This window comes from Corvus cornix, chromosome 1 (genome assembly GCF_000738735.6).
Source record: "Corvus cornix cornix isolate S_Up_H32 chromosome 1, ASM73873v5, whole genome shotgun sequence".
Taxonomy (NCBI): domain Eukaryota; kingdom Metazoa; phylum Chordata; class Aves; order Passeriformes; family Corvidae; genus Corvus; species Corvus cornix.
Window position 1 is genome coordinate 47456509 of NC_046332.1, and position 12043 is coordinate 47468551.

A 12043-nucleotide genomic window follows, 5' to 3' on the forward strand; every position below is an offset into this window, starting at 1 on the left:
CTATACCACTACATTTCCTAAGTAGTTTCTTACAAAAGAATTACATTAAGAGTTGAGGGAAGATTTAGTTCTTTCCATGCCAAGGCCTGCATTCCCTTTTTATAAACTCAAGGATTTCTAAATACATGTAAACATCTTGAATAAATAAATAAATAAAACACAAGAAAATTTTTCTTCCAGAATCACTTTGCAGTGTAACAAGAACAGTACTTTTCCTTTATTGCAATATTATATTCTGGTACTAACTCCAAAGTTCACATCATTTTCATTTCTTTATTGCCAATAGTCATCTAGGAAATGCTGCCATCAATAGCAAATCTACATGAAGTCACACTCCTCTGGCGCATTTTGTGAATAGCAATCAGTTCATAACATAATCCTGTTTAGTTTAAATTCAGTTTATTCTTCAATTACTCTGCTAGCCCAACTCTAATTTATTATATTTTCTGGTACATTTGATTTTGAGTATTATGACATCCTGGCTCATGCCATTAGAGAGGAAACATAAAATGGTGACGATGTCTAGGGACGGCTGAGAGTAAGATAGCAACAGCCTGGAAAATTAACAATATCACTGTCTCTGCTCAGCTAGACCGCTCCTGCATTAGCACTAAAAAAATTTGTCAGTATTTCTCTAATATAGACTTGACATCCAGGAATAGCCTCAGAGGCACCATAAAATCCTAGCCAGCACAGCAGGCAGCTGGGGTGGCTGGGTGGGCAGACAGCAGCCTCTGAGCCTACCAGGGCAGCTCAGCTGCAGAAGAAAGGAAACACTGGCCCTCCTGCCACTTGGAGCTCACCAAAGAAAGAAACCAACATGGCTCTAAATGACATCAATACTATAAACATTGATTTTTTGGTTGGCTTTTTTTAGCCTTGCATTGTCTCAGTCCTAGCTACCATTTCTTTCTCCCAGCACCCAAGGTGAAATGAGAGGCAGCAGCCAGAAGCCTGCTCAGAGCACCTTTCTTGAGAGGCCTGGCAGTAGGGAAGGCTTTGCCTTCCCCTCCAGCTTGGTGACCGACTGAATTAACCTTCAGGGCACGCTGCCAGCCCCACCTGCTTACTCAGGCTTTTGCCAACAAGGGAAGCTCTCCCTGCATTGCTTTGTCCTTCGAAGATGCATCCTCTTTCACTTACTTCTTGCTCCTGCCTAACATTTGGTGTTGAAACTTCTGAATCCATGACGGAGGATGGAGGGGCAGTCCTGATGGGGAAACATCAGACTCTTGTATTCATATCCGACCTTTTTCCCTACAACAGATTCTGACAACCTCAAACATGAAAAATGCTTATGTTTCTGCACACCTTGCTCTGTCCCAAGAAATTCCACACTGGGTTTTGAATAAAACGTGTATTTCCCTTCTTTTGTCTGTTGTTCAGAAAGCCTGAAAGATTACCAACACAACACACAAGAGTGAACACTTTGCAGGGAAACCCAGGCAGGCAGGCCAATGAGGGGCTGCCAGCATTGGAAAAAATTTGCAGTGGAGGAAATCTGGCTGGACCCAAATCCTCACTCATTACTTTGTTCACCAGAAAAAAAATCAAGCAGACTTATTTTCCCCTATAGGATAATAAGTTTTCGGCTGTGTCTAAGCTGTCTTGTAGCTCAGCCAGTATTGCCAGCTCCTTCTCAACCTCACAAGCAATAAGGATTTTATTAATGATGTAGTTGCTGCAATTGTTGCAATAAAAAGCCAATGTCAAAAATTACATGTAGTAATCCCTACAATTACATGTAGCTATTTACAAAATTAATAAATGCCATGTTTTAGCTTATCCACTGCCTTTCAATTTTTCCTCATGTCTACTGAACCTATGTTGTAACCCAGTTGCTGGTTTCTGTTCTGAAGCTTTTTCCCCCACAACCCAATCCCACACAAAGCATGGACACAAAAGGGAGTACCGTAAGGGATGCATAAGCATATTTCCATTGTTGGGTTGCTTGAGTTCACACTTAGGAAACCCCACTGAAAAACAGTTACTGGTGCATGAGAAACAAGGAGTACAGTTTCAGCTTGTGAAGCCTGATGGAGTCACAGCAAATCAAATCAGGCCACATTTAGGTGGGATGAAGAACTGGGACAGAGGGGCTCTCCCCTCCTGTTAAGTGCTATCACATGCCCCAGTGTAATGAAATATTATCACCATGATGAGAAAAAAATAGCTCCTCTGGTTTTGATATGTTGGTACCAGGAAAACACATCACCCAAGCTCTTCAGAAGCAATGGCAACTCCAGCTGTAACCATTTTGTCTTCTCAATCCTGTGTACTCCGTAAGGCACCTGTCTATGCTTACACTGCAAATCAATGCGTCTGCTCCGGTGTCTCCCTGCACCTGCTCTCATTACCCGGTGTTTGAAACAAATCCTGAATTAAGACCTGAGACTTGATTTCACTTCCCAGCGGGCAGAGTAATCATCAATAATTGATGTCAGTTAGTTTCATTTGGGGCACTGCCTCGGGCATGCAATGAAGAGTTACAGCACGCACCAAGGAAAGGAGGATTTGTATATAAAATGATTTGATAATCTGAAAAAATCCCTCAGTAAACAAAGGAAATTTACAGATAATCGTATTAAAGATTAGAGTTGTTTTAAAACAATGCAGAATGTATTCAAGAACATCTGGGAAAAAAGATGGTAGTATTAAAAGCAAAACCTTTGGTGAAAATATTTTCCCCTCTCGAAGAGGAAACAGTAATTAATCAATTATTAAATCCTAATCCTTGTCAATTCATGTTAAATCAGAGCACTTTTTCTAATAAAGACTGTTATCACTATATTTAAATGTAATTTTATAGATGAATACTTAAATATATTTACATACAGTTTTAATCCTGATTAAATGATTGCTTGATTACTCCACTTTTTAATTGCCCCAAATTTATTCCAAATTTGAGAAGCAGGATAATTTTATGTCAGAAAACTGGGTAAGTTTATTATTAAATAAGGACAGAACAACTTGTGGACTAATAAAAATATATCATGATAGCAAAAGCAACTTGGTGTCTTTCTTTTTTTGTTTACTCATCAGCTGGAAAATTAAGAAAATAACTCCTTTTATCTTACAAAGGTTACTATTTTTCCATCATCCATTTACTGTGTTCCAAACTCTTGGTGTGGGGTGAAAATCCCCACAATGGAACACATAAACTCATGACATTTTCTATAATCAGTGTTGACAATTAACAGTACTCCTCTTTATTTAAACACTGCATGATTGAAGCTCCTCACTGGTATAACTGCTGAAAGCATCAGAAGACTATTTATTTTACTACTAAAAAGTAAAAACTACAGAACTGAACAATAATTAAATTGGTAAAAACATACTGGCTCAGATTTTGTAATGTCTTTCACTCCATATTTATACTCTATTCTTCCATAAAAATACTTAATGTTGGAGCTAAATCTGGAAGGATTTCTAAGATCTGAAAAGCAAAAAAGAAAGAAAGAAAACAAACTATAGGGTTTGTTTTTTCCCTTTTTAAGATGTTTTATTTCTTTACACACAGAAATTAGTTTTATATATACATACATACACGTAAAGCTCAGTGTCAAGCAGAATGTTAACCAGATCTGTACAAGCAGCTATTGAGCCTTAGCAAAGAAAGCCCATCAGGGTTGCTTTTCTGCAACCATATCATCATAACTGTGCTGAATTCAGTGACTTTCTCGGTAGCAGAAGCAGACAAAAGAACTCTCATACCCATAAAGAACCCTATGGAGTCACCAGTGTGGATTCGACTGTACAGTCAAGCCACAGGGATGGCTAAATAGGATTCAACATGTGATACATCACCTTAAAAAGGGTATATAAAGGATACCAACTGCTCCTAATACCTGGGTGCACTGTAGTGAAGTCCCTTCTCTCCTGCATATCAACTTAACCTGCTAAGCAGGTTTTCAGGTTTAGACAGACTCACCTACAGGAACACTTTAGATCAAAACATCCTCTTTATCCTCAAAGTCAGTATCAGCTAAAACAAAACTCTTTCCCTTTTTGACAATTTGAGGCAAAAATAAAAATGTCAGCACAATGTTAACATTACTGTGTGAAATAAGTTGCCTTCACTGAACTTGAGGCTTACTTAAAGGCTTCACCTGTTGTGAAATCCAGATCTGATTGTTTGTAGAAGATAACAAGTCAAGCTGTACCAAAAAGTTCCTAGTCAAGCATCTTCAACTTCATAACAGCACAATGCTTAGGAACATTTCCTGGCTTCACAGCTTTCCAAACTTTTCTAAATATCAGTTAGGAAAGCATTACACTTCTACATTTCTCTGGTCAACAGCACACATCCCTTACTGCAGAAGAAAGGACTGTTAACAGTTTTCATTTCACACTCCAGTAACCCAAAATCTTGTGTTACCACTTACTTTAGTGTTAATTTTCCCATAGATTCTCTTTTTCTGCTTACACGGCAAGACATCTCAGGTCAAGTGCTCAGACAAGCTGTGCTGCTGATTCTCCTTTATACCACCACTAAATCACCTTCACTTTTGCTTCACTGCAAAGTTATTTTCCCTGCAAAAAAGCAGGGGAGCCACATTCAATAGATAAGTAAGCAGCTACAGTCAAAAGAGATTTCAAAATGGGAAAAAAACCCTCCACGCAACTAAATCCATCAGGATTATTTATGCAGGATCATTCCAACACTGTATAAATACACCACGACAGGTATATATGCTGCTGTACATGTAGTAAAGCCCAATTCAGCTCATGCCACTTCCAGCTATAGAATATAAAAGTATCAGTGCTGAACAGACATGCTGAGCCACCCCCCAGATAACAGGAATAAAAAGTAGTTACTTTGCCAGACAAAGTAGAAAGGTACCTTTTTTATTAGTGGTTTCAAAAGGAAACACATTTGACAGCTGTCACGGAATTCTTATGAAGTTTTGTTATGTGTATGTACAGACCTAACTCACACAGTTTTAAGACATTTGCATGAAATGCATGATAGATCCACAAATACACAAACATATCTGTGTTTTTAGCCTAATCGAATCTGGATGAATCTAGCTGTACCTTTAACATCTAAAAGGAATTAAAATAGTTAAGAAGCGAACCTAAATCTGAAGGCATTCAATACTTGTTTAATACTAGGCAGGAAGCCCTGTGAATTTTAAACCTTCAATCTTCATTTGAAGCAGAAATGACAGCTTAGCAATGGACTAATTGTAAAAATAGTCCAGGAATTGACTTGTACTAATTTTTAATTAACATAAAGGCAGGAAAGAACTATTTTACTAATTCACTGGGTGAGCCTTCATTAGCTTCTGTCAGTAACAATAAAAGGCTGAGAAAACTGCACTAGAGCAAACAAGACATAAAAACAGGAAAAAGAGGCCAGACAGAAGGAAACCCTCATCAATCTGCTCCGGAAGAAGCCTGACTGAAAAAAGTATTTTGAGAAATTTAAAAAACAAGTTACTTCAATTCAGAGTTGGGGCAGCCCCCACGGAGCAGCATGGGTTTGGCTGAGAGCCGTGGTGCACACGCACTGTGCCAAGGTGCTTAGAGACACACGATCGGGATGGGGTTTATGGCAAACTCTTTGAACACGACCAGAACGCTTACACAACACATCAGGATCTATGTGGTCTTGTGATGCATCGATCAGCCTTCATTTACACTTAATTCGTTCTGGTTATAAATAAATGTCAACTCGATTTAAAACACCAATGTAAGGGAAAATTACATGGGGCAGGGCAATAGATCCAGTAAGAAGAGACCAAAAGACAAAGAAGGGTGGGCCACAGGTACATAAACGCATGAACTTGGAAGTAAGAGTAAGGAATCCTCCTCTACATGAACTGGCAATAGTAGCAACTCGTTTGGGTTTTTTCTGTAACTTTTAAGCTCCAAACATGTAGAGACAACTTAATAAGATCCATACTTAAGTATTTAATCTACTGCAGATATTCAGTGCACTATCCATGAGGCACATCCAGATATTAATGTCTCCAGCATCCTCCTTGAAATGTGACTTGCTCTAAATGGAGGCTACTTGGCCGTAAGATGGGCTTCAAAGGTGCTGTTCTGCACAGGCTCTTACTGAACCAGCTGTGTTGAAGTCAGAATATGGTTAGCTTAAGAGCCTTGTAGGGGTAATGGGCTTTCTCTTTGTTGTTTTGGTTTTGCTGGTCAATTCGAAGAATTATTTGGATGAAATGGCCATAGCCACAGAACCCCCCACTAGAGGCTCTATCCTATTGCCACTATGATACAGCTCATTTCATCTGGGGACTATGAGGTACGCAGACAAAAGCACTTTCACTTCATGACAAAGTAAAATGCACCAACAAAGGTGGCTCACTGATACCAGGCAAGCTTTATTTGTTTTTTTTAAAATTTAGACCTCGTTCAGGAAAGCCAACCAAAACTCGATGGCCAGAAGAATCACGACATGTCTGGATTCTGAAACGTTGCTTTGTATCACAAGAAAAGCCTCCTGGGTTGGTCCTTTCAAAGTAAACACAACATTCCTGTGGCAGAACACAACAGCTTGTCCAAGCACAAGACAGCAACCATGGAAAATCGCTTTCCACGAACTGGTTTCAGTACACAAGTCAGCCTCCATTAGCTTTGTTTGAATTTCAATTTTCTTCTGTTGTGCCAAAAACCTCTGCTGCACCAGCTTTCTTCTTCCTATCTATGAATTCAGAAACAAGGATTAGCACCAATGTGAAGAACAAAGAAAGCCACAGGAAGGTAAGAGCTTAAAATCCTTCATCACCAGTATTCTTTGGTCTTTTGGGGTCACAGTTTTTAACAATGACCCTGCATTAAGAGAGGGTTGTCTGTGGCAGACAGCGCAGATTCAAGCAAAAATTGCATGCGAAGAATGTAACAAAAATCTACACAATGAGTACAACTGCAAGAGTCAACAGAAGTGCCAGCATTTAAGAACACTGACTTGAACCCAATAATAAACTGTGCTTATTACCAACTGTTTTCTGAAGAGCCAGCCCCTGGGAATGCATAATGCCAGCATCCTGACATCTTCCACTGGGCTTGTGCAACCTCCTCAGAGAAGGTCATGGGAACATGCAGTGGTAGTGTGATCTCGGGGGCTGGGGAACACAGCCTGTGTCACACTTCAAAATCGCTCCCACTGCAAGGAACGTACAAAGCAGAAGTAGGAAGCTTGTAGCTCATTTTTCCACACTGCGCAGAATAGTATCTGACAGCACTACACCATTCCAGGCAACACAATCCAAAAGTCCTGGTTTGCCTTTCTGCAACTACTGTGTGCCTCCCTTTGCCTGGAAACATATGGGTTCTCCTTTAACATGGACCACTTTTCATTGTACTCTATGCTAGAAAAAGGATAAATAAGTCATTGTTCCTTCTGCTTCATTATTTAGAACTACTTATTACTACCATTTACAACATTTTAAAACTGGATCAGTTCATATATTGGATATCCTTCTTGAGTAAATTGCCTTTTGTTCTGCAAACAAGGGTTCTTTTGAAAAATTCTGTACAGCCCATCAAACAGTGGTTAAGTTTGTCAAATCTCTCCAAAGAAATACAAAAACACTTCCTCTTCCAAGTGACAGAAGAGCCAACAAGAAGAAGTGCTATGCTGAACCTTGTTCTCAGCAACAAAGAGTCTGGTAGGGAATGTGAATCTAGGGGGGAGCATTGGCTGCAGTGACCTTGGAATGGTGGAGTTTGAGAACCTTAGGGCAGCGAGCATGGCAGGCTCAGTACCCTGGGCTTCAGGGGAGCAGACTGGCCTCTCCAGGGGTCTGCTTGGTTTAGCATAATGAGATAACGCCCTTGAGGGAAGAGGAGCCCAAAAAAGCTGGTTAATATTCAAAGATCACCTCCTCCAAAATGAAGCTTTGAGCAACCTGGTCTAGTGGCAGGTGTCCCTTCCCAGGGGGATTGAAACCAGATGATCTGTAAGGTCCCTTTCTACCCAAACCATTCTAATATGACTTAAGGATTCCTCTCTGTGGAAGGAAGTAAAAACAGCCAGGCAAAATACAACATCCATCACTCCATTCCAAAGTAAACCAACTCTTCCTGAGTAAAAATTACCTTCCATATAAGGTATCTGATCTGACTCATTTATAATCTAAGAATTACTTTCCTACCCAATTTGGTCCAGTTCATTGTGATGCCAGCAAGAAAATTCTAGACTTTCTTAACAAAATGCCACAACTCCAGAGCAATATCAACTTGCTTACTTGAAGCAAAAATGAGACTACAAATACTGAGCTGTGTTAACCCAAGTTTCCATGTCAAAAATAGTTCCCACTATTTGGATGGAAAAAACTGCAAAAATGCAAAACAATTTGAAATCTTGCATGTTCACAAGTTACCTGCCTTTATATCAAACAGCTGCATACTTTGGTTTTTGTGTTCACCATCTAACACACAGCTCAGCAGGAGAGACTCTGCAAGAGATTCCCCTCCTGTTCCAGCCCCTAAATTACTTGCGAAACTGACATCAGTTGAAATAAGCATCTATGAGAACATAAAGGATTGACACCTCTGGTATCACCAAAGTACTCTGGAAATAAAAGAGACATCTGTAGTATTGCAGAGCACATTGCAAGGATGAGGTCATCTTAGGTACAGCACTGATACCCCCTGCAACACAACAGCAGGGCTGGGGGCATCTCCACATGTGTCGAGGTGCAGACCAGTCCCCCGCCAGCCACCTACATCATCTCATGCAGAATACAGAGCAGTCAGTATGAAAACACAACAGGTTTAGCCTTTGAATTTTGCGAACATAAATCCTGACCCTGAAAACATTTACATGCAGTCTTAACATTAAGCCTAAGAACAGACCCTCTAATTCCAAAAGAAATACTTGGATGTTTAAAATTAAGCATATGCAAGCACAAACATCTACAGAATTAGGACCAAAAATACCCACAAAAAGCACACTCAACAGTATTATTAATTTTTATTGTTCCATAGAAACCTCGACCTATCAATTACATAACTTAATACTAATATTTAAAAGCATTTTCATATTCAAAATGCACTACAATTTCTAAAGGACAAACTCCACTGACCTAATAAAGCAATTAAGCAGCATGCAATTCAATGGTGTCACATTAAAAATGCTTCTACAAACCAAATCAACAAAATTTTCAAATATCAGAGACAAGCCACTGCTGTATCAAATAGGCAACCAGCTTCCTCTGGTGCCTTTTACACCAGGGAGCATTTTAACACCAAATTAATGTTGTTTTCTTATTAGTTACAGCTCTTAATGTCTAGTAGCTCTTTAAACAAGCAACCCTGTGCTGATGCGAGGCAATAATTTATATTAATTCAATGTCTAGTACACATCGTGTCTTTACACATTTCACTTTGAGATTGTTAGTATAACTTCTTCCCAGCTGCTTTCAAATACATTAATATTCTTCAGAAGTACAGAAAAATGAGATGGAAGAAGGGGATATTTCAGCATATTTTCACGTATACAGTTTTAACTAGTACCTAACAAACTTCTGCTGTTTTTTCAGTAATACAGGCCCGTAATTATATACCAAGATTGAGGCTGCTCAGTATGGGTAAAGGCTTACAAAAAAAAGAAACTTTCACTGAGGTGATCAGCGCTTCCATGAGAGCACAACAAACAAATGCCAAACATTGCAATGTCAAAGCCACCGTTTTTGGCAGGACAGGTTTTAGTTAGCTTATTTTTTAACCTGTCTCAGAAGAACAGTCCTTTTCTACCCAATCACCAGCTTACATTCCTCTTCCAAAGTTTTGTCTCTAAATTGTTGCGCTTTTTTTTGTTGTTGTTTTGGTAATAGAAAATTCGGGGGAAGTGTTAGGAAAAGATACCATGTTTGCAAATCTCAGACCTGCGTCCAAGGCCCTGGGCTCCCTCTTGCTGAAGTCACTAAGCAAAGTTAAGGGTGAGTACAGGAAGAAATTCCGTACCGAAAACTCGCATTGCAAAATTACGAGCTTTTAAAAATATCCATCGATTTTAGAATTGCAACAGTACAAGCACTTTAAAACATAATATTACAACTTTTTTTTTATTTTGAAAAAATCTACTTGGGCACAATAGTGTTCTTTGCAGCCTACTGACTCTGGAGTTAATAATTTTATATTGTACTATGTTCAGGAAAGAGGATTCCTTACTCAGTGATCTGATAATTAGGAAAAAAATTAGTAATTATAAAGCAAATTATGTATTACATATAAAGTAATTACAAATACTCCTATTAAGTCATATGGTTCTAGCAAGTACAGTGATATAGCTTGTTTCCATTTTGAGAAAATTTGCTTTAATAAAGTCGGGGCAGCATATGGTACTAACATGTTTATTTTCCAAATGGTAGGGACACTAACCAAAACCATCTTATGTTTCTTCCTAAGCCTCCTTGATCTGCTGCTGGATTGCAGCTTAGAATAAAGCATTATGAAGCCAGAAGAACTGGGTAGAAGAATAAAAAAACAAATTCAGTAATTCAAAGTGTTTATTTAATGAGAGTCCAGCTCAGACCAGTTTCTCTTTTGAACAGAAATTCGAAAGTATTTATGATTGGAAATGTATTTCCAGAGACTATCAAATACAATCCAAAGCTAATCCCTAACAGACATTTTTTACTTTACACACCGACAAAAAACAAACCTCTAATATCATGTAATTAAAAGAGGAATTAAGGGAAGCTCAGAAGTACTTAATAGAGTCCTAGAGAAGTAAACAATCAGCGCTATGCATTAGGAACACTGTAAGAAAAATCACCAGGGACTACCAGAGCTCCAGGAACGGTTTTCTCAGTTAGTTGACCAAATAGTATGATTCCGTCAAGAGCAATGGTAATTTTAACAAGTATGCCTTGTTAAAACTATAAAAGACAAAAAGTTTTCTAACCACATTTTCAGTGCTAAGAGCTAACAAATGAGGGGGGAAACCAGGGAGTGTGGGTCAGAGCACCGAGGGTTAGAGTGAACGTTTGGAAATAGCTGCCAACCATACGGACTCCAGCGGCATTTCGCAGCCAGCCCCGAGTTCCTCTGGCGCAGCTGTAAAACCCACAACCTGAAACCCGCTCCTGCAGCAGGGGTTCGCTCGCAGCTGTTCCTCTGCCTCCCCCGCACGCAGTAATCTGACTCCTTTCCAGGAAGGAGCTTCTTTAATGAAGCCACACGAGAGCAGCAAAGGTGCATCGGGGGATCCAGAACCAGGCGCTTTCCGAGTGGTTCTCCAGCCCCCGAGCCCACAGCTCAGCCTCGCAGAGACGCGCCGCAGGGGCAGGCGCCGCCGAGCTCAGCCCCGCCGCCGAGCCGGGGGCTCCAGGGCGGGGACCCTACTCCCAAGCTCCCACCTCAGCCCCGCACGGCGGCTCCTGGCCCCGGTCCCTCTCCCGTACTTGTTGCCCGCGCAGAGAGGCTCAACCTGGCTCCGCAGCCCCCGCGGGGACCCCCGGCGCGGCTGCCACTGAGAAAGGCTGAGCGGGGCTGAGCCGCCCGGCACCGCGGCGGGGCATGGAAGTTACTCACTGCGCCGGCTCCGCGCCGCGCTCTCCTCCTCAGCAGCGCCGGCTGCGCCCGCCCCGCCTTCGGGGAAGCAAACTCCGGGCAGCAGCACTTCGGGAACGTGTCTCGCCGGACCGGGCCGGGCCGGTGCTCCCGCCTCCGCCCCCCGCCGCGGGCAGCGGCGCGGCCCAAGTGACAGCGGCGCTCCGCCACTCCGGCGGCGGCCCCGGGAGCGGGGCCGGGCGTGCCGCAGCCTATGGCAGCGGGGCCGGGGCGGGACGCGGCGGAGCCCCGGGCCGGGGTGTCCCCGCCGCTCGCCTGATCGGCTATGCGGAGCCTGGAGCAGTGGGGGGCGCGGGCGGGGCTGGCACGGAGGAGGGGACGGGTGGGGCGGTGCCCGCCCAGGGCTGCCCGCGGACCTGTCCCTGCCTGCCCGAGCCCTGCGGCCGTGCCCGGGGAGCAAACCCCGGGGGGGTCCGTGAGTAACAGCTCCAGCGGCGCTCCCGCCTCCGGGCGCTCCCGCCCTCCGCACACTCAGTCACCGCCCCGCGCCCTCTTCCCCCGC

At 42.1% G+C, this 12043-nt stretch overlaps 1 protein-coding gene across 2 annotated transcripts in view; it reads right to left on the bottom strand.

The window, feature by feature from the left end:
- Positions 1-11680, bottom strand: part of LNX2 (ligand of numb-protein X 2) — a 59531-nt gene extending 47851 nt beyond the window's left edge. For both annotated transcript variants that reach the window (XM_039565689.1, XM_039565696.1), the window contains exon 1: positions 11503-11680. The gene's annotated coding sequence lies outside the window, so the exon portion shown is untranslated. The remainder of the gene's footprint in view (positions 1-11502) is intronic.
- Positions 11681-12043: the final 363 nt, after the last annotated feature.